The sequence below is a fragment of the Heterodontus francisci genome, chromosome 14 (genome assembly GCF_036365525.1).
Source record: "Heterodontus francisci isolate sHetFra1 chromosome 14, sHetFra1.hap1, whole genome shotgun sequence".
NCBI classification, from domain to species: domain Eukaryota; kingdom Metazoa; phylum Chordata; class Chondrichthyes; order Heterodontiformes; family Heterodontidae; genus Heterodontus; species Heterodontus francisci.
Window position 1 is genome coordinate 50820530 of NC_090384.1, and position 16075 is coordinate 50836604.

Below are 16075 nucleotides of genomic sequence, written 5' to 3' on the forward strand. Positions count from 1 at the left end.
TAAGGTAAAGAAACCAGCCAAACAGGTTTTCTTAGGTTTAAAGAAAAAAGGTTGAATTTTATTAAACTTAAACTCTAATTCAGTTAACACCTTTGAATACGCGACCTGCCCACGTTAGCGTGCATACGTGATACACACATACAGATAGAGACAGAAAAGAGCAGAAGGAATAAAGTGGAAAAGTTTGAGGCAATATCTGAAGATGGTTTTGGTTACTGTTCTTCGAACTCGCTGTAGAGTCCTTGATTGTGGGTAGATCTTGCTTTTCATTGGGGCCCAGTATTCTTTCTAAACCTTGTTCGATGGAGGAGACTTTTCTCTCTTGAGGTTCACGTCTTCAGTGAATTTGGAGTTCTGTGAGAAAGAGATGGGAGCAAATAGGAGAGGTCTTCTCAGTCCAGGAATAAACAGTCTTTCTTTAATTCAAACTCTCTGTGGCTAGTTCAAAAAAAACCCTGGACCAGCCAGTTAGTCATGTGACCAGCTAATTTAACCAGTCCTGTCTTTTGTGGATTGTCTCACCTTTGCAATCTCTGGAATGCTCTTCCTTACACCATCAATGTCTGGTGATCAAAATCCATTGTGGGTTAAGTGGACCAGGTCTTTATCTCTACAAGCACTGTCTGTTAGTATGCAAATATCCTTCCAGCCAAGAGTCTGGTGATTTTTTAATAAGTCCTTTCCTCACTGCAGTAACAGTTTAAAATCAATGTTCATATGACAAAATTAATATGCCTCATTCCTGGCAGGTGGGGGCCTGCATGACAATACATAGACATACATGTATGTATCGATATATGCATATATTTCACTTGTATAAATCAAAAGCTGATGTAGAGTTTGGCTTGAGGCTACAACCATTAAGATGACTGATAGGTGCCAGGCTAACTGGAGCATTATAGATGCTCTTTGTTCTTTATCCTCTGTCAGAGGGATGACCTTTCCAAGTTGTGAATCACACATATTGGGCTGAATTTTATTCTCCTGCTGCCCGGAGCGGTGGTGGGCAACAAAAATTGGCGATCCGCATGCATGGGCTGCACGCCGCCATGCCGCCGCGATTTACCGTGCGGTGGCTCAAGATAATACGCTAATTGGGCCGTTCCTCCCAATCACATGGTGGGGACGGGCTCTGCAACACCGGCATGGGTTTTAGCTGCCTGTGTGCAAGCTTTGGTGCCATTTTTAAAGGGCAGCCAGACCCAGGGCAATAAACGTTGTCTACCTGGACTTTAGCAAGGCCTTTGACAAGGTCCCGCATGGTAGGCTGTTCCAGAAGGTTAGAACACATAGGATCCAGGGTGAGCTAGCCAATTGGATACAAAATTGGCTTGGTGACAGGAGGCAGAGGGTGGTAGTGGAGGGTGGTTTTTCAGATTGGAGGCCGGTGACCAATGGTGTGCCACAGGGATCGGTGCTGGGCGCTCTGTGGTTTGTCATATATATTAATGACTTGGATGTGAATGTAGGGGGCATGATTAGTAAGTTTGCAGATGACACCAAAATTGGTGGTATAGTGGACAGTCAAGAAGGTTGTCTAAGGTTACAACAGGATATAGATCAACTGGGAAAGTGGGCAAGGGATTGGCAAACGGAATTTAACGCAGACAAGTGTGAAGTGATGCATTTTGGGAAGTTAAACCAGGGCAGGACATATACAGTGAATAGAAGGGCCCTGGGGAGTGTTGTTGAGCAGAGAGACCTTGGGGTGCAAGTACATAGTTCCCTGAAAGTGGCAACACAGGTAGACAGGGTTGTGAAGAAGGCATATGGCATGCTTGCCTTCATCGGCCGAGGCATTGAGTACAAGAGTTGTGACGTCATGTTACAGTTGTACATAACGTTGGTTAGACCGCACTTGGAGTACTGTGTGCAGTTCTGGTCGCCGCACTACAGGAAAGATGTGATTAAGCTAGAGAGGGTGCAGGAAAGATTCACAAGGATGTTGCCTGGTTTCGATGGCTTGAGTTATAAAGAGAGATTGGATAGGCTGCGTCTGTTTTCCCTGGAGCGAAGGAGGCTCAGAGGGGACATGATAGAGGTATATAAAATTATGACAGGCATAGATAGGGTAGATAGCCAGAGTCTGTTTCCCATGGTAGGGGTGACTAAAACTAGAGGGCATAGATTTAAGGTGAGAGGGAGAAGGTTTAAAGGGGATCAAAGGGGTAAATTTTTCACACAAAGAATAGTGGGTATCTGGAATGAGCTGCCAGAGGAGGTGGTGGAGGCAGGAACAGTAGCAACATTTAAGAGGCATCTGGGAAGGTACTTGAATGAGCAAGGCATAGAGGGATATGGAATTAATGCAGGCAGGTGGGATTAGTATAGATAGGCATTATGGTTGGCATGGACGCGGTGGGCCAAAGGGCCTGTTTCTATGCTGTACGACTCTATGACTCTATGACATGCTGCTAAATTTAAATATTTAAAACCATATCCCCCAGTACACTACAATAAAAAATATTGCCCCTTCCAGTGATGGAAGGAAGAGAACATGAAGAAGGAACATGGAGGCCCCAGGAGCTGTTGTGATATTAGTACTGCAATGAGAAAGAAAGAGTCACGTGGTGCAAAACAAAATGCGTCCCGTTGATATATGATATTGGGATATTATCTGAAAGTGCAGAATTTGCCATCAAAAGTCTGGGTGTTACTAGCTAGTCACTGTGTAGAACAGTGCTGCACTGTTTGTGCTTTATTAGACATAAGCTATTAATTGTGTATCAATTGTTTATTAGTAGGGTGTTGATGGGGGTCTTACTTGAGCAATTATAAGGAGACTCTTACTGAGATTGGTGGAGGTTTTGAGTGAGGAGCTACTTGTTTGTAATTCTTTTTACACTGTACAATAAATATGAAACTGAGTAAAGATAGGCTCCAGCATCATCCTTCCACAGCAAGCTTTCTGGAATTTAACATAAGCTCAGTCTTCAGTTTTGAGGCTGAAGTTAACTTGAGCACAGTGCAGTGGTATTTCCTTTATCTTCAACAAAGAGTAGCAAATTAAGGGTTCCAGTATCATATGTAGTGAATTCTAAAGGCACAATCTCTTTGTGGGAACAGACATCTAATTGACCGTAGCCTCTGGGTCCACTTATGGAGACAGCAGCAAGACTATAGAAATTGAGAATGGCACTTTAAAGTATTCCAAACACTTTCACACTGTCTGTGCGGAGTTGTGTGATCCATGGTATCAACAATTATCCTATCTGCAGTGTACTGCAATGTGTAACATACAAGATACAGTGTACTGCATTTTGGGAATTGGGCATTTTGAGTCATATTATCCCAAACAATGCTAAATATTGTTAAGATTCAAAAATACAAAAGCCACAATCAGCAATATGAATTTAAATGTACGTATCAGATTTCTCACAATCCAGTTCAGGAAGATACTTTTTTATAGAGGAGACATCACTCGGATGCACAATTCCAAAATTCAAAAGAAAAAGAAATATTTTATTCAGAATGCAAATAATTCTAAGATCTAAAATATTGCAACCATTAATATTTAAAAAATGTAATTAGCACAGCCCATAAGTTGCCCACAATATTATTGCTAATGTAATAATGCTGACTTAGTGGTAGTTTGTGACATGCCCACACATTCAATGATGACCTCTATTGACCACAAGCCCAAAATATTGACTTTGTGTTTGCACAACTGAAGTATCTGGCAATTGTGATGTAGTGCTGACCTCTTGTGTTATTTAATTTATCCCAGAGGTTATTTTCATCATTTATTGTCAACATTTCCTTGAAACCATTGTTGACATCTGTTGCTTCCAGTGATCCTGCTTGGCTGTATAAACTACAGCTGACTATCATTGCTCAACATTTGAACAGATGGTCAAGCAGTGTTATTAAAACATTACTTGTCCTTGAAGACAGACTCAGAATAATTCTGGAATAGATCAATCAGGAGCTGTGCAACAGTTACAACATCCTTGGAAGTCGTAGGTACGGCTGTGGCAGACTGTGAACACTGGAAAGCTCCTGGATGTGAGATTTTCTGTTATGAGTTGTAGTTTTGAGGAATTCCTATGTGCAAAAAAACCTAAACAAGAGCAGCAATCTACATTTTGAACCACAGGGACTGGCTAAATTACAAGAATGCATTCCTTCTTCTCCTTCGGCTACAAAACAACAGTCAATATACTTCAAAAATAATTATTTTTCTGTGATGTATTTAGAATATCCCGAGGGTGTGATAGTTGCTAAATAAATGCAAGTTCTTTACTTCATCTTTATTTTTCTTATTTTACTCTCTCTTTTTCTCATTCTCCCTTTCTTTCTTCACAGCCTAGTTAACTGTCTGATTGATCAGTGTCTCATTTAATCTTGCTGGCAGATCGATAGCTAAGGGGCCTATAGAGGTTTATCACTTTTCCTTTGTCAGCCAGACTGCCAGTCAAAGCAGCTAGCCTGAAGAATGGAATTTCTTAAAGGGACATCACTCTTAAAGCGATCATACAACAACACTCGGACAAGAAAATGCAAGAGTTTGTACATGTGCAAAATCACAAGTTTGAAGTGGAAGGATAGGAAATCAGATTCCCACGTGAGACTCTCAACCAAGGAAGGAAGACTGAGAAACCTGGATAAGGCCTTGCCACATTCATTGCCTGAAAGTGGCCATCCTGTTTGTTGAATAGTCTTTTCTGCACTCAAAGTAAATATGCTTGGCACTTGCACAAGTGAGGCATGTAGGGCATTACAAGAAAATATTTAGCACCAAATTGGAATTTATAAAGTAGGTTCAGGCAATGAAATAAAAGAAAATGGATAAAACAGAAACTAAATTTAAAGAGCATTTCCAGAAAGAAGCTAAATTGGAAATAATTAAGAAACTCTATCAATATGCTGAATAGGAAAAAATTAAATCAAATAGTAAGACAATAAAAGCAACAAATAAGGGGAGAAATAAAATGCTACAGTGCATCTTGGTGTGACTGAGTAGAGACAAACTATGGTATTTAAAGAGCGGAGGAGAGTCAGTTTATTGAATCAGCAATGTAGCTTTACCACGTGTGAATTTTTTAAAATATCTTTGCCGTGCTTGACCTTGAATTGACCAGTTCCACTTGCAAACTGCTGTATTCCTGCCACAAAGGTGACTTTGCTGACAACAAAAAAACTCAATCCCATCTTGTCGCTTTCCAGTTTTCCATCATTTAGTCCACAATAGCTGTCTGTGGGGTATAAATAATTCGGTGTGCAATGAAACTAAGATAAGCAAGTGATGCTGAGTTGCTCTATATGCCACTGGTGAAATAAATGATTTCCCTCGTTATCCAACAAGGAAAGTGACAGGACATTTTACACCTTGATAGATACTGGCAATAACTGAATGTGACAGCGTCAAGCACAGCAGTTTGTCTGAATTGTAAAAAAAATTAAGGAATCTTTGATTCCAATATCATCAACAGCAGAATAGTTTAGATAAAATCATTTCATACATCAGTGTTGCTATCTGGAAAGCTAGTGGATGGTTGGTTACAAATGTAGGCCTTGATTTTAACTTCCACCCCTGAAAAACATTCCACCATTTATGAGGCAACAATGAATTGACAGCTACCCAGTGCAACTATGGCCAGAATTTTACTTTCGTCAGACGGGAACCATCCACCAATTGAGAAGTCGAGGGCGATCCCGCCTCTGCCTGGCCTGGGGATCCAGACCGCATTTCACGGACCACAGGCCCATAGTTGTTCTGAGGCAGGACTTCTACCTCATTGAGGCAGGAAGTTCTGCCGAAAGGAGCTGCCGGCCAATCAATGGGCAGGCAGCTCCTAGTCCCAGCTGTGCCACCAGGACCTGTGGCCACTGCTGAGACTGCAACGCAGCTGAAGACTGAAGAGGAAGGACAGCCCTGGGAGAACGTAGGTTTTTGGGGCCTCGCCGGGGGTGATTGGTCGGGCCCTGGCGAGGCAAGGGTCTTCGATTGGAGGGACGGGGACGTGTTGGGTGTTGGGGGTGGATGGGGCATCGGGGGTGGCCCTCAGTCAGGCATAGGGTGCCTGATTATCAGGGTCCCCCCTCCCCAGGCCATCAGAAAGCTGCCTGCTTTTGTCAGGCGGCTTTTCTCAGGCCTGGACTGCCCGACCGGCCAAGGGTAAAATCCCCGTGGCGGCAGGTGGAGGCCCTTAACTGGCCACTTTAGGGCCTTGATTGCCCTGGGGCAGGTCAGCCAGTATTTACGCCCCACGTAAAATGGTGGTGGAGGCGGGAGTGGGCTGGAAAGGGCCCCCCGAGCCTCCCACTCCATTTTACTCCCCCCACCACCACCAACCCGCTCTTTGGGGGGGGGGGGCATAAAACTCCAGCCCTCTTCTCAGTCATTGTATGGGTAATTCCACCGGTCTCTGTAGATTCTCTAGAGTCAGCTATTTGCATAATTGTGGCTGGGCTTCCACTTGATACCCACCAGGAGTTGAAGCATTTGCTTATGGAGGTAGTCATTGATCTGCTGTTATCGAATTTAAAGTCCTGTAGTAGCTTAAGGAGAAGTGTCAGCAATTGGAATAAAGGAACAGAGCTGAAAATCATGGCTGATAGAAAACCTGCAGGTGGAAGGGTCCCCAGATTCTCAGACACACAGATTTAGCAAAATGACCAGGATTATTTGGCAGCCAGAGGTAAGAGCTCAGCTTCTGCTACAATGATGACACAGTGGAGGGAGGTGACTAAAGCAGTCACTGGCACCTCCAGAACCCCTAGATCAGCAATACAAGGCAGGGGAAAAAAATAATGACTACAGAATGGGTAAGGTAAATCTGCCACAAACCCCACTGAAAGTCACATTAGCATAAACGAACATTATAAAACACCAATGCTCACACACGTAATTTTGAGTCTGTCAATACTCATGCAAGAGATTGCACAATGACTAGCACCTCTCCATGTTCACTGCTGAAACTTCAGTGTCGGTCCTCTGTGTCACAGATATGAGTCTTCCAGTTTACGTGCAGTCAGTCCCCTGCTGAAATCCTGCATGAAAAGAAAGAACAAACTTGCATACTTAGGGAATGGTATCTTCTTTTACTGTATCTTCGACTGGTGCACTGATGACCACATGAATAAAGCCCCAAGACTCTTGGGAAGTCTGTCACCCTGTAACGTCCATGGGAAATGAAATGAACTGGTATGCTTTAGTGAACTGTATAGACCACTGACTGAAATGTTGCAGAGATCACCTGGACTTGACTGGAGAACTTGTTGCATAAACTGTCAACACCATGGTGGATACACTGATGTGAATAACGAAGGCCTCCTCCTATGTTTCTATAAAACCTCCTTGGCCCCTCTTTGTTGCTTATTATCAACTGAATCCAACATGTTTAACAAAATGAGACTTAAAGAAGGAACATGCCATGAGTACTGAAACAATTGAGTTGCTTCTTTCAATGTCTGCTATCCTGCTACATACTGGAACTCTACCAACTCTCTCCATTACCTTAACACCTCATTTATAGTGGGCATTCTAATACAATGTGTGCTACAAGGTAGACATGAGCAAATTTGTGCCATTTGTGCTAATTGGTGCTTAATAAGCCAAAATGCTATTATCACTGGATCCTTGCTTTAACGTGGCTTATTCTAATTACTTCCTGGTGGAACTTTAGCAGCAAATGCTAAAATGCTAAAAAGCACAAATGCTCACTTAATGCTAACACAAAACATATTTTCCATTCTGATGAGAGGTCACTGACCTGAAACTGACCTAGCTTCTCTCTCCACAGATGCTACCAGACCTGCTGAGTATTTCCAGCACTTTTTTTTTTGTACTAATTCTAGGATATAGGTTTAACACTCCAAATGGAAATGATGAGATGCTGCTGTTTGACTATTGCCATTTTGGTAAGACATCTCCAAGTATCCTACTTAATGGCTTGATCACTGCCAATCGTACTTTGCCTGAAAACACCTCCAAAGCTTTGCTGTTACTACAAGCTGAAGAAAATTGGGCAGGTTCCTTTACTGGCATTCACTCTTTCTTGCCCAATATTTTAATCTTCATTGCACCCAGGCAATCCAGGATACCTGGCCACAGACACAGGAGAAGTCAAGGAAGGAGAGTTACTCTATCTACGTGTACAAAGTGATGAAACAGGTTCACCCCGACACCGGCATATCCTCCAAGGCCATGAGCATCATGAATTTGCTTGTGAATGATATTTTCGAGCGCATTGTGGGTGAGGCTTCCCGCCTGGCCCATTACAACAAGTGCCAGACTATCAGCTCTAGGGAGATCCAGACCGCAGTGCGCCTGCTGCTACCCGGGGACCTGGCCAAACATGCCATATCGGAAGGCACAAAGATAGTGACCAAGTACAGCAGCTCCAAGTAAATTTCCACAATGTATTAAAGTATAATAATAAACTCAATAAACTCAAAAAAAAATCTCCCTACACACACCGTATTATATCAATACAAATAATTCATACTGATATGTAGTGACATAATAACCACAGGCTACAATATATATGTTTCATTGTTCACAATGCACTTCTGCAGCAATAATACTTAAGTAATAGTCATCTGTCCATTGTGTTCTACTCTCGGGAGAATCATAATTCAAGTCTCACATGAGATTCTTTAGCCATTTACTAGGGAAGGGTAGCTGATGTGGTTTCCTGTTGCATTCTTCTTTGTTCTTATCTTTGGAGTACCTTCTCCCAGATGGGCTGCAAGTAAGGCTAAAGAGCGCCAGCTACCTATTATAATGGTTTGGGAACAACAGGTATCCATTGGACGCAAGTACTCTCGCTGGACATCAATCCACTATCCAGAGCTGGTGCTCCAGTCTGAGCACATCATGGCTGTCTGGAGCGTGACCTCACCCAAATCTTCGAACTCAGAGGCAGGAATACTAAAGGATACTAATATTGCCCCATAGGATGTCAAGCCAGTATTTAGAGGCTAAATCCTGATCTCTGCTTGCAGGCACTAACTGGATTAGAGCTTGTACCCGTCATCTTGTGTCTCAGAGGCAGGAATGCTACCAGTAAGCCAACGGCTTGTAATGTGTGCTAAAATTAGATTTGCATATCATAATTCTTTTGAAAATAAGGCAATTTTTGCTGCCTTTCTGTTCTCCAGAGGGAGCTAAACTAACCTTGGGACATGGCAGATGGTATATTGCATTGGTACGAAATGGGCACACTTCCCAGTGATAATGATGGTCATACAATGTCTACCAAAAATAAAATGCCCGATACAAAAGACTCTAATTTTACATGTACTGCTAATAATTTAGATTATCATTTTTTCCATCTGTTTTTTTGGGGGAATGAATTATTACAGCATGAGTATCAGATGAGTCAGTCAAGCTGTTTTGCAAGAAATATCACCAGACAGATTTTACCATTTCTCACAGCAAACCAGCCTACCCACAAAAATACCAAAGAGAAAAGAAATTCAAATAGAACAAAAATTCACCATTGTAAAATTAAATTAATTCAAGTATTGAATGCTTTCTCAGTGGTAAGCATTTGTACTGAAGCAAACCAAAGTTGTTGCCAATAAGAACAACAATAACAACTTGCAATAATATAGCACTTTTAAAGTAAAAAATTGCCAAAAGTCTTCACAGATAGACATAATACAAATGAATGATTTGCAAGCAAGTAAGGTATTAGGAGGGTGACCAAAGGCAAGGTCAAAGAGATGGGTTTTGAGGATGTTCGTAAAGGTGGGGAGAAATAAGTGTCAAAGTAGAGTGCTTTATGGAAGGAGTTCCAAATAGTGGGACAGAGACAGCTGAAGGCTTTGTCACCAGTCATGGGTTGAAGGAAGGAGGGGATGCACAAAATCCTAGAGACAGAACATCAAAGTAATTGGGAGAATATGGCCTGGATTGTAACCTGGAGGTCTATTCTGTGTCGTGGGGAGGGGACAGTTTGAACTTTTTGACCCATTGGGAGTGGAAGAGCCTGGTAGTGCACAGGGGACCCAAAAATATCTACAGCGCAACTGTCAATGGCTTTTTAACTCTGCCACTGCAATTGCATCTGATTTCCAGGTGTTCTGACCAACTAGCAGGAGCAGGTGTGATGATGACTTGCATCAATCTGTCTCAGCTCAGCTATTTAAAGGGACACGCAAAGATGACATTTGAAGGACTATAGAGGTGGGGAACAGAGAAATCAACTGTACTAGTGGACTCCCAACATGGCAAAGCTGTGCCTCGCTTCACAAATGCCTTCATGGGACCTGATACTGTGATCTGTTAGTGTTTGCAGGAAGATACTGTTCCCTAGTGATGGGAGGAAGAAACTTGCCTGAGACACCACAGATGGAGATTGCTGAGGAGATGAGCAGCAGGTGTGTGGTGCCACGCTTGTGGATTCAATGCTGAAAGCAGTTTAATGACATAATTAGGGCAGAAAAGGTGAGTACAGCGGCACATTCAATGACATCCTGCCATGCGCATCAAGTCAAACCCCACACTCTGCCTTCCCAATCCTACTCATGCACATCACTCCTCACACCAGCTTACCTTGCAGTTATACTCATCCTTCTCTGTCTATGTACTTACTCACATCCTCAGCTGTCCATCCACCACTGATATTCACCCTTATCTTAAAGCAACATCACACCTCTCCAGCATAGTCATCCTCAATTACTGTTGTTCAACCACTCATTCAACACATTCCATTACTCTCACTCATAGGTCTCTTCTTTCCCTCACTGTAGGAGAAGAGAACACAGAACACCAGGGAAAGGCAGAGAACTGGAGGTAACCTCCCACCACCCCCCAGCCATCTCAATATTTACAGCTGGAGAGGAGGAAGTACTAGAGATAAGCAGAGCCTCAACATGCAAGGATATGGGGAGATGGGGGTCTCCCAGCTACCTGGTGACAGAAATCAATATCATCTTGCCATATATGGCATACAACACTCAACCATGTTGACTTCATGTCAGCAGCCAGTGAAATATGATCCTGCACATAATATTCACTTAAAACATTCTTACCGTGTCAGTTCTAAATCATGTCTTCAATCTCCCACAGGGCCATTAGGCATTCTGAAGGAGGTGGTTCAGGAGGATGACAATGACTCCTTAGAGGAGGTCACTCCCTCTGAGGGCTGAATTTTATGGGCCCCTTGAGACAGGTTCAGAGGCAGGGGAGCTCATAGAATTGTGACGGAAGGTGGAGGGGGGAGAGGAGGCGCCCGTCGCCTTCCCTTCGCAATGCAATTTTGTTCAGGGCAGGATAGGCTGAAGATAACCTTCCTGCCCAGAGGCCAATTGAGGCCCTTAAGTGGCCTAATAGCAACCACTTAAAGGCCTCTTCCTGCCGCCACTGGGATTTAACCAGCGGCAGGGGGCCTCCGCCACATGGGAATGTCACCCAGTAAAACGAGGTGGCCTTCCTGCAGGCTTGGGGGGGCTGTCCTCTGTGGGCAATCTGTGGCCCATGGAGGGTCCCTGCCAGGAAAACCGGCATCTCCCTGAACCCTCCCACCCACTGCACTAAACGCCCCCCTCCTCCCTCCCCTTCGCCAGGGCCTGCCAGTCTGGCCCCAGCGACCACACCTCACTTACCTTGGGCCCGGGATCCAGCACTGGGCCAGTGTCCAAGGCCTCTTGTAGTACCGGCAGTGGCCATTACTCCCAATGGTACTGCTGATACTGCTGAGCTGCTGGCCATGGGCACAAAAATCAGCCCTGAGTGTGCACTGTTACAAGACTCATGCAGGCCATGCACCAGCTCAGATACTCACACTTCGGTGGGAACGGTAAGGAAGGTAGTTGGGTTTTGAAACATCACAACTGAGCAAAAGCTGAATGGTGGAGACAGGGAGAGCAATGGAGAGTCCGTGTTGTCGGGTGCAGGATGCTTTAAGCTCTGTTCAGCTGGATATAGGTGCTCAACCTTGGTGCCCGTCGATGAAGAGAGATTTCTGGAGCAGTAGCAAAGAAAGTGTGAGGTATTGACAGGATTTCTAGCTGTACTGTGCTCACTTGAAAAGAGATTGAAGAGAGATTGGTGGAGTCCGTTTCAAGCACGAATGGCATGATATCACAGGCCTTTGCGATTATGTTTTAATCCATGGATAGATGAACCACCTACATAGCATCAGTTGCAGCAACCAAATGAGTGCATGCAAGCTCTCACTAATGGCTTGTACACTATGAATGCCACCTTAAATAGGATTGATGAAACACTAGCCTTGGCCATTTAGTGCCCCATAGATGTGCAATAAATGCTTTCCAGCTCGTTGCTAACAGGGAAGTGTGGGTGGCCATATGAGAGAAGATGGTGAAAAGGGACATGGAATTGAGGACTCTTCTCAAAGCATTTCCACTTCTCACGCACTATACCCGCCCCTCTGCCTTAGTCAGTACTCCACATATTGTCTTGTGGCCCAATGGCCAGATCTGACCCTGCACAGGTTCAGATTGAGCAGCTATTGGCATGGTCCTCACAGGTTCCAAAACCCAGAGGGTGTTGGCCAAGAGCACCTCAGTTGTCACAGCATGGATCTGAGGAGCCTGCTTCTACCTCTGCTGAAACAACAGGGCTTGCACAACGTAGGGAACAGCAGAAAAAGCAAGAGTAAATATTTATAGTCCACAAGGCTATGCACATAGATGTGTTACACAATGTTAGATTGTTAAGTTTCTGTTTAATTTATGAGCCACATAAATATTATTTATTTACAGCACTTTCCCATCTTTCCCATTTTTGCATGTGCAGCATGGCAAGTGTCCACTTGTGATGAATGGTAAGTCAAGACTTAAAGCTGAACAATGGATGTCTGTGAATTTTTTTAAAATGCGTCGGGCCAGCTCCCTGACGTTTTCCCGTCTCTGGCTGCTTTTCTCGGGGCAGTCTGATTGCCTGGTTGGCAACCTGCCTGGCAGTAGCGGGAAGCCAATTAACGCTATGAAAGCATCAATTAACTGGCATTTTCCAAGGGTGTTGCATTTCATCAAAGGTGCGTGGGACTGCTGCTATGTCTGCAGCTTACCTCCTCACAGGAGGCGAGAGCACAGTGGGAGGTCAGAGCGCCATTAGATGACTCTGCAGTTATCTTGAAATGAACAAACATCTTATATTCAGCACATCCACAGGCAAATGCTTTCAATTGGAAGCGTTTCCCATGCAGATGGATCCACCTGATAATACTAGCAGTTAGTATTACGATGTCAGCTCCACCATTAGTAGTGCGTCTCCATCTTATGGAGCCCCCTCATTCTCCATCTACCTTAGCACTTCACACCATTCTCAGTGGGGCTGCTGGCCGGACCTCCCTTCGGCCCCTCCAATTGTCCCTCCTGCGTCCATGTGCCGCCCGCTGTTCCTAATTGGAGAGCAAATGCAGAGATGGGCTACTAATTGGCTGCCTCCCATATAATTAAGCCGGTGGGCATGCTACTGAAACGCATGAGGTCAAGACCCAGATTGGTCCAGATGTCTGGTTTCCAATGCCCGTGGCAAAATTCAGCCGCCTGACTGGTGCATATTGAAGGGCGCCTTCAGAACTGTCATGGAATCGGAAACGCAATCTTCAGTATGCCGATTGCTTGTTTAATGACATCTCATTGACATATGGTTTTAGTTGTAGTGCTTTTTGGCCATTGCTTGGGCTCCTCACTGATGCCATCAACCATGTTTGAAGTTGGTAGCCCTAGTCTCTGAGCAGCCAACAGACATTGCTGCTCGAAGATGCATGACTAATACGTCATGGCTGCTCCATGGGAATCTGGGCACACCTGCATAATCATCTTTTTGTGGTTGCAGACCAGCTGTACATTGAATTCTTTGTGGTTCACAAACACTCCTGAGTGATCTGCAGTGCCTTGATTGCCATATGTGTGCTGTCTATGGCATCCTGTACCTGTGGGAAGCCAGCCAGAGCTGCAAACCCAAATGCCCACTTAGTCTGACTGGCATCATTGGTAGGAAATGTACATAATTGCCTGCCCTGACAAACATGGCATTGGTCACTAGTGTGATGCATTTGTGGACAGCTGACTGCGAAATCCTGCAAATGTCTCCTGCAGATCCCTGGAATAAGTCTGAGGCAAAGACATTGAGGGGTTAGTGACTTTGACAGCCACTGGTAAAGCATGGCCACCAGGTCAACCTGTCAGCTGGTCTTCCTGCAAATGTCTGCCACCACTTGACATGCCTCCTGAGGCATTGCTATTCAGACATGTCCAGAAAGCTGATTCTCTGTCTGGACACCCTGTGTTATGGATATCACCTCCTGCGAACTGCATCTCTCTGTCCATCCCCTCCCTCCTGTGGAATGGTAAGTCTCTGAGGAGAAGACTGCTGCTGCTCCTGTTGGTATTGCTGGTGGCGCTGTTGCTACAGGTCCCCCTCCTGCTGGTGCTCTTCCTGCTGTTGGACATCTTGGTCCTCATCTGAGGTCCAAGCTAAAACAATGTAAACACACCCTGTGCTGATGTAGCACAGATGGCAACTGGAGATCAGATGTACAACCTCCAAAGCAGTGAAAATCACCTGTAAAGTAGTGAAAGTAAACCCTCAGAGCCAGTCCTGTGAGCAAAAAACCTTTCACACAATTAGACAAGGAAGCAGGTTTAAGGTCTCAGTACTTATGGGAATTTTTGCCTGTTATTTCTTTAGCCCCCTTCAATTGTCACTGTGCTCTCGCTTTGCTTTCACTGGTGAGTTCCAGGAAGACTGGAAAACTCGTGCACCCACATTTAAAGTTGAAAACCCCTGTTGAAAAATCTCATCCCATAATATATTTATATATATTTATATATATTTAATTGGCAACCCACGTCTCCTGAAGGGTTTTCTTGCACACAGGCTAATGCACTGAAGTAATATGCGGAAGTTGGTGGGTTGGAGTCGGCTTCTCGATGTGTTGTCAATTTTAGCACTTTTATCCCTCCCACCTGCTCATAAATCAAGTCTCTCTTTGATGTTTAAATCGCCCCACGATGAGAAGGCAGTAGGAGCAGATAGCCAAGGAGGTGCCAGAAGTGCAGCCTCAAGGACTTGGATGCAGTGTCCAAAGAAGTGTAACGATCAAAGACGAGAGATCACGGTCTGTGAATGCATCTCCAAATGCCATATCCTACCAACTGCACCACTAGCCTCAGCCACTGCTCAAATCGCCACACCTCCAGCACTCACCTACCAAAAATCTCTTTCAATCGGAATTCAGAGCTAACATTCAAATGCTTCACTTCATCCTTGCACTTAGCACTTCACACACATTTCACAGCTTGCACACAATGTCAACTATTCACCATGACAGCCACATCGCCCGAACAGATTGCATGGTACTCACTGACACACTTCCCTCTCTCTTGCTGGCCAAGGTGGCATACAGTTGGAGGCAGCAGGAACTAACTGGAGGGGAGAGGTGGGGCAACATATTCGAACTCCCATGTAGGAGATGGTGCTGGCCACCATTGGAAGGACAATTACTGAGGCTGTAGCCACCAGTGGGGCTGAATTTATTGAAGATGACAGTATTCTCATATCTAATCCTCCTTCACACATCCCACTTCCTCCTCATCTAACAAACTTTCCCAATTTACAATCTGTAGATGGTGTAAGTATGCACCTTTCACTTCCCCCACCCCCACTCTCTTCACTACAGCCTCAATCTGGTCCCTTTTTTCCTTTCAGAAACCTAAGAAGTACAACTTGGGCAGTCAGTGGAGGAACACCGAGAAGACAATAATGACCATGGCACACCGTCATTTGATTTCACACTTGTAAACACAAGCTCAGATACTGACACAGCACGTATCTTAGAGGATAGCATAGACATGGGATCTGCACATGGTGAGACTCCAGGCACAAGTGCGCTGCAGCCAGGTCAGGAGGCAAGAATAGTGCAGGTGCCAGCTTATCGGAGGGCGAAGTCGTATACGAGTACTGTGATGGGCCAGGCTGCAGAAAAAGACTGATGGGTATACACAACAAAATGCTTGGTGCATGAGGCAACATCTGATGGCCAGTGTCCCAGCTTCTTTTGCAACACAAGCAGCTTCCACTAAAAGGCTGCGTGCTGCAGCGGAAGCTCAAACTGTTGTCATGCTCAGATTCCTGCCATCTTGGCTGTGG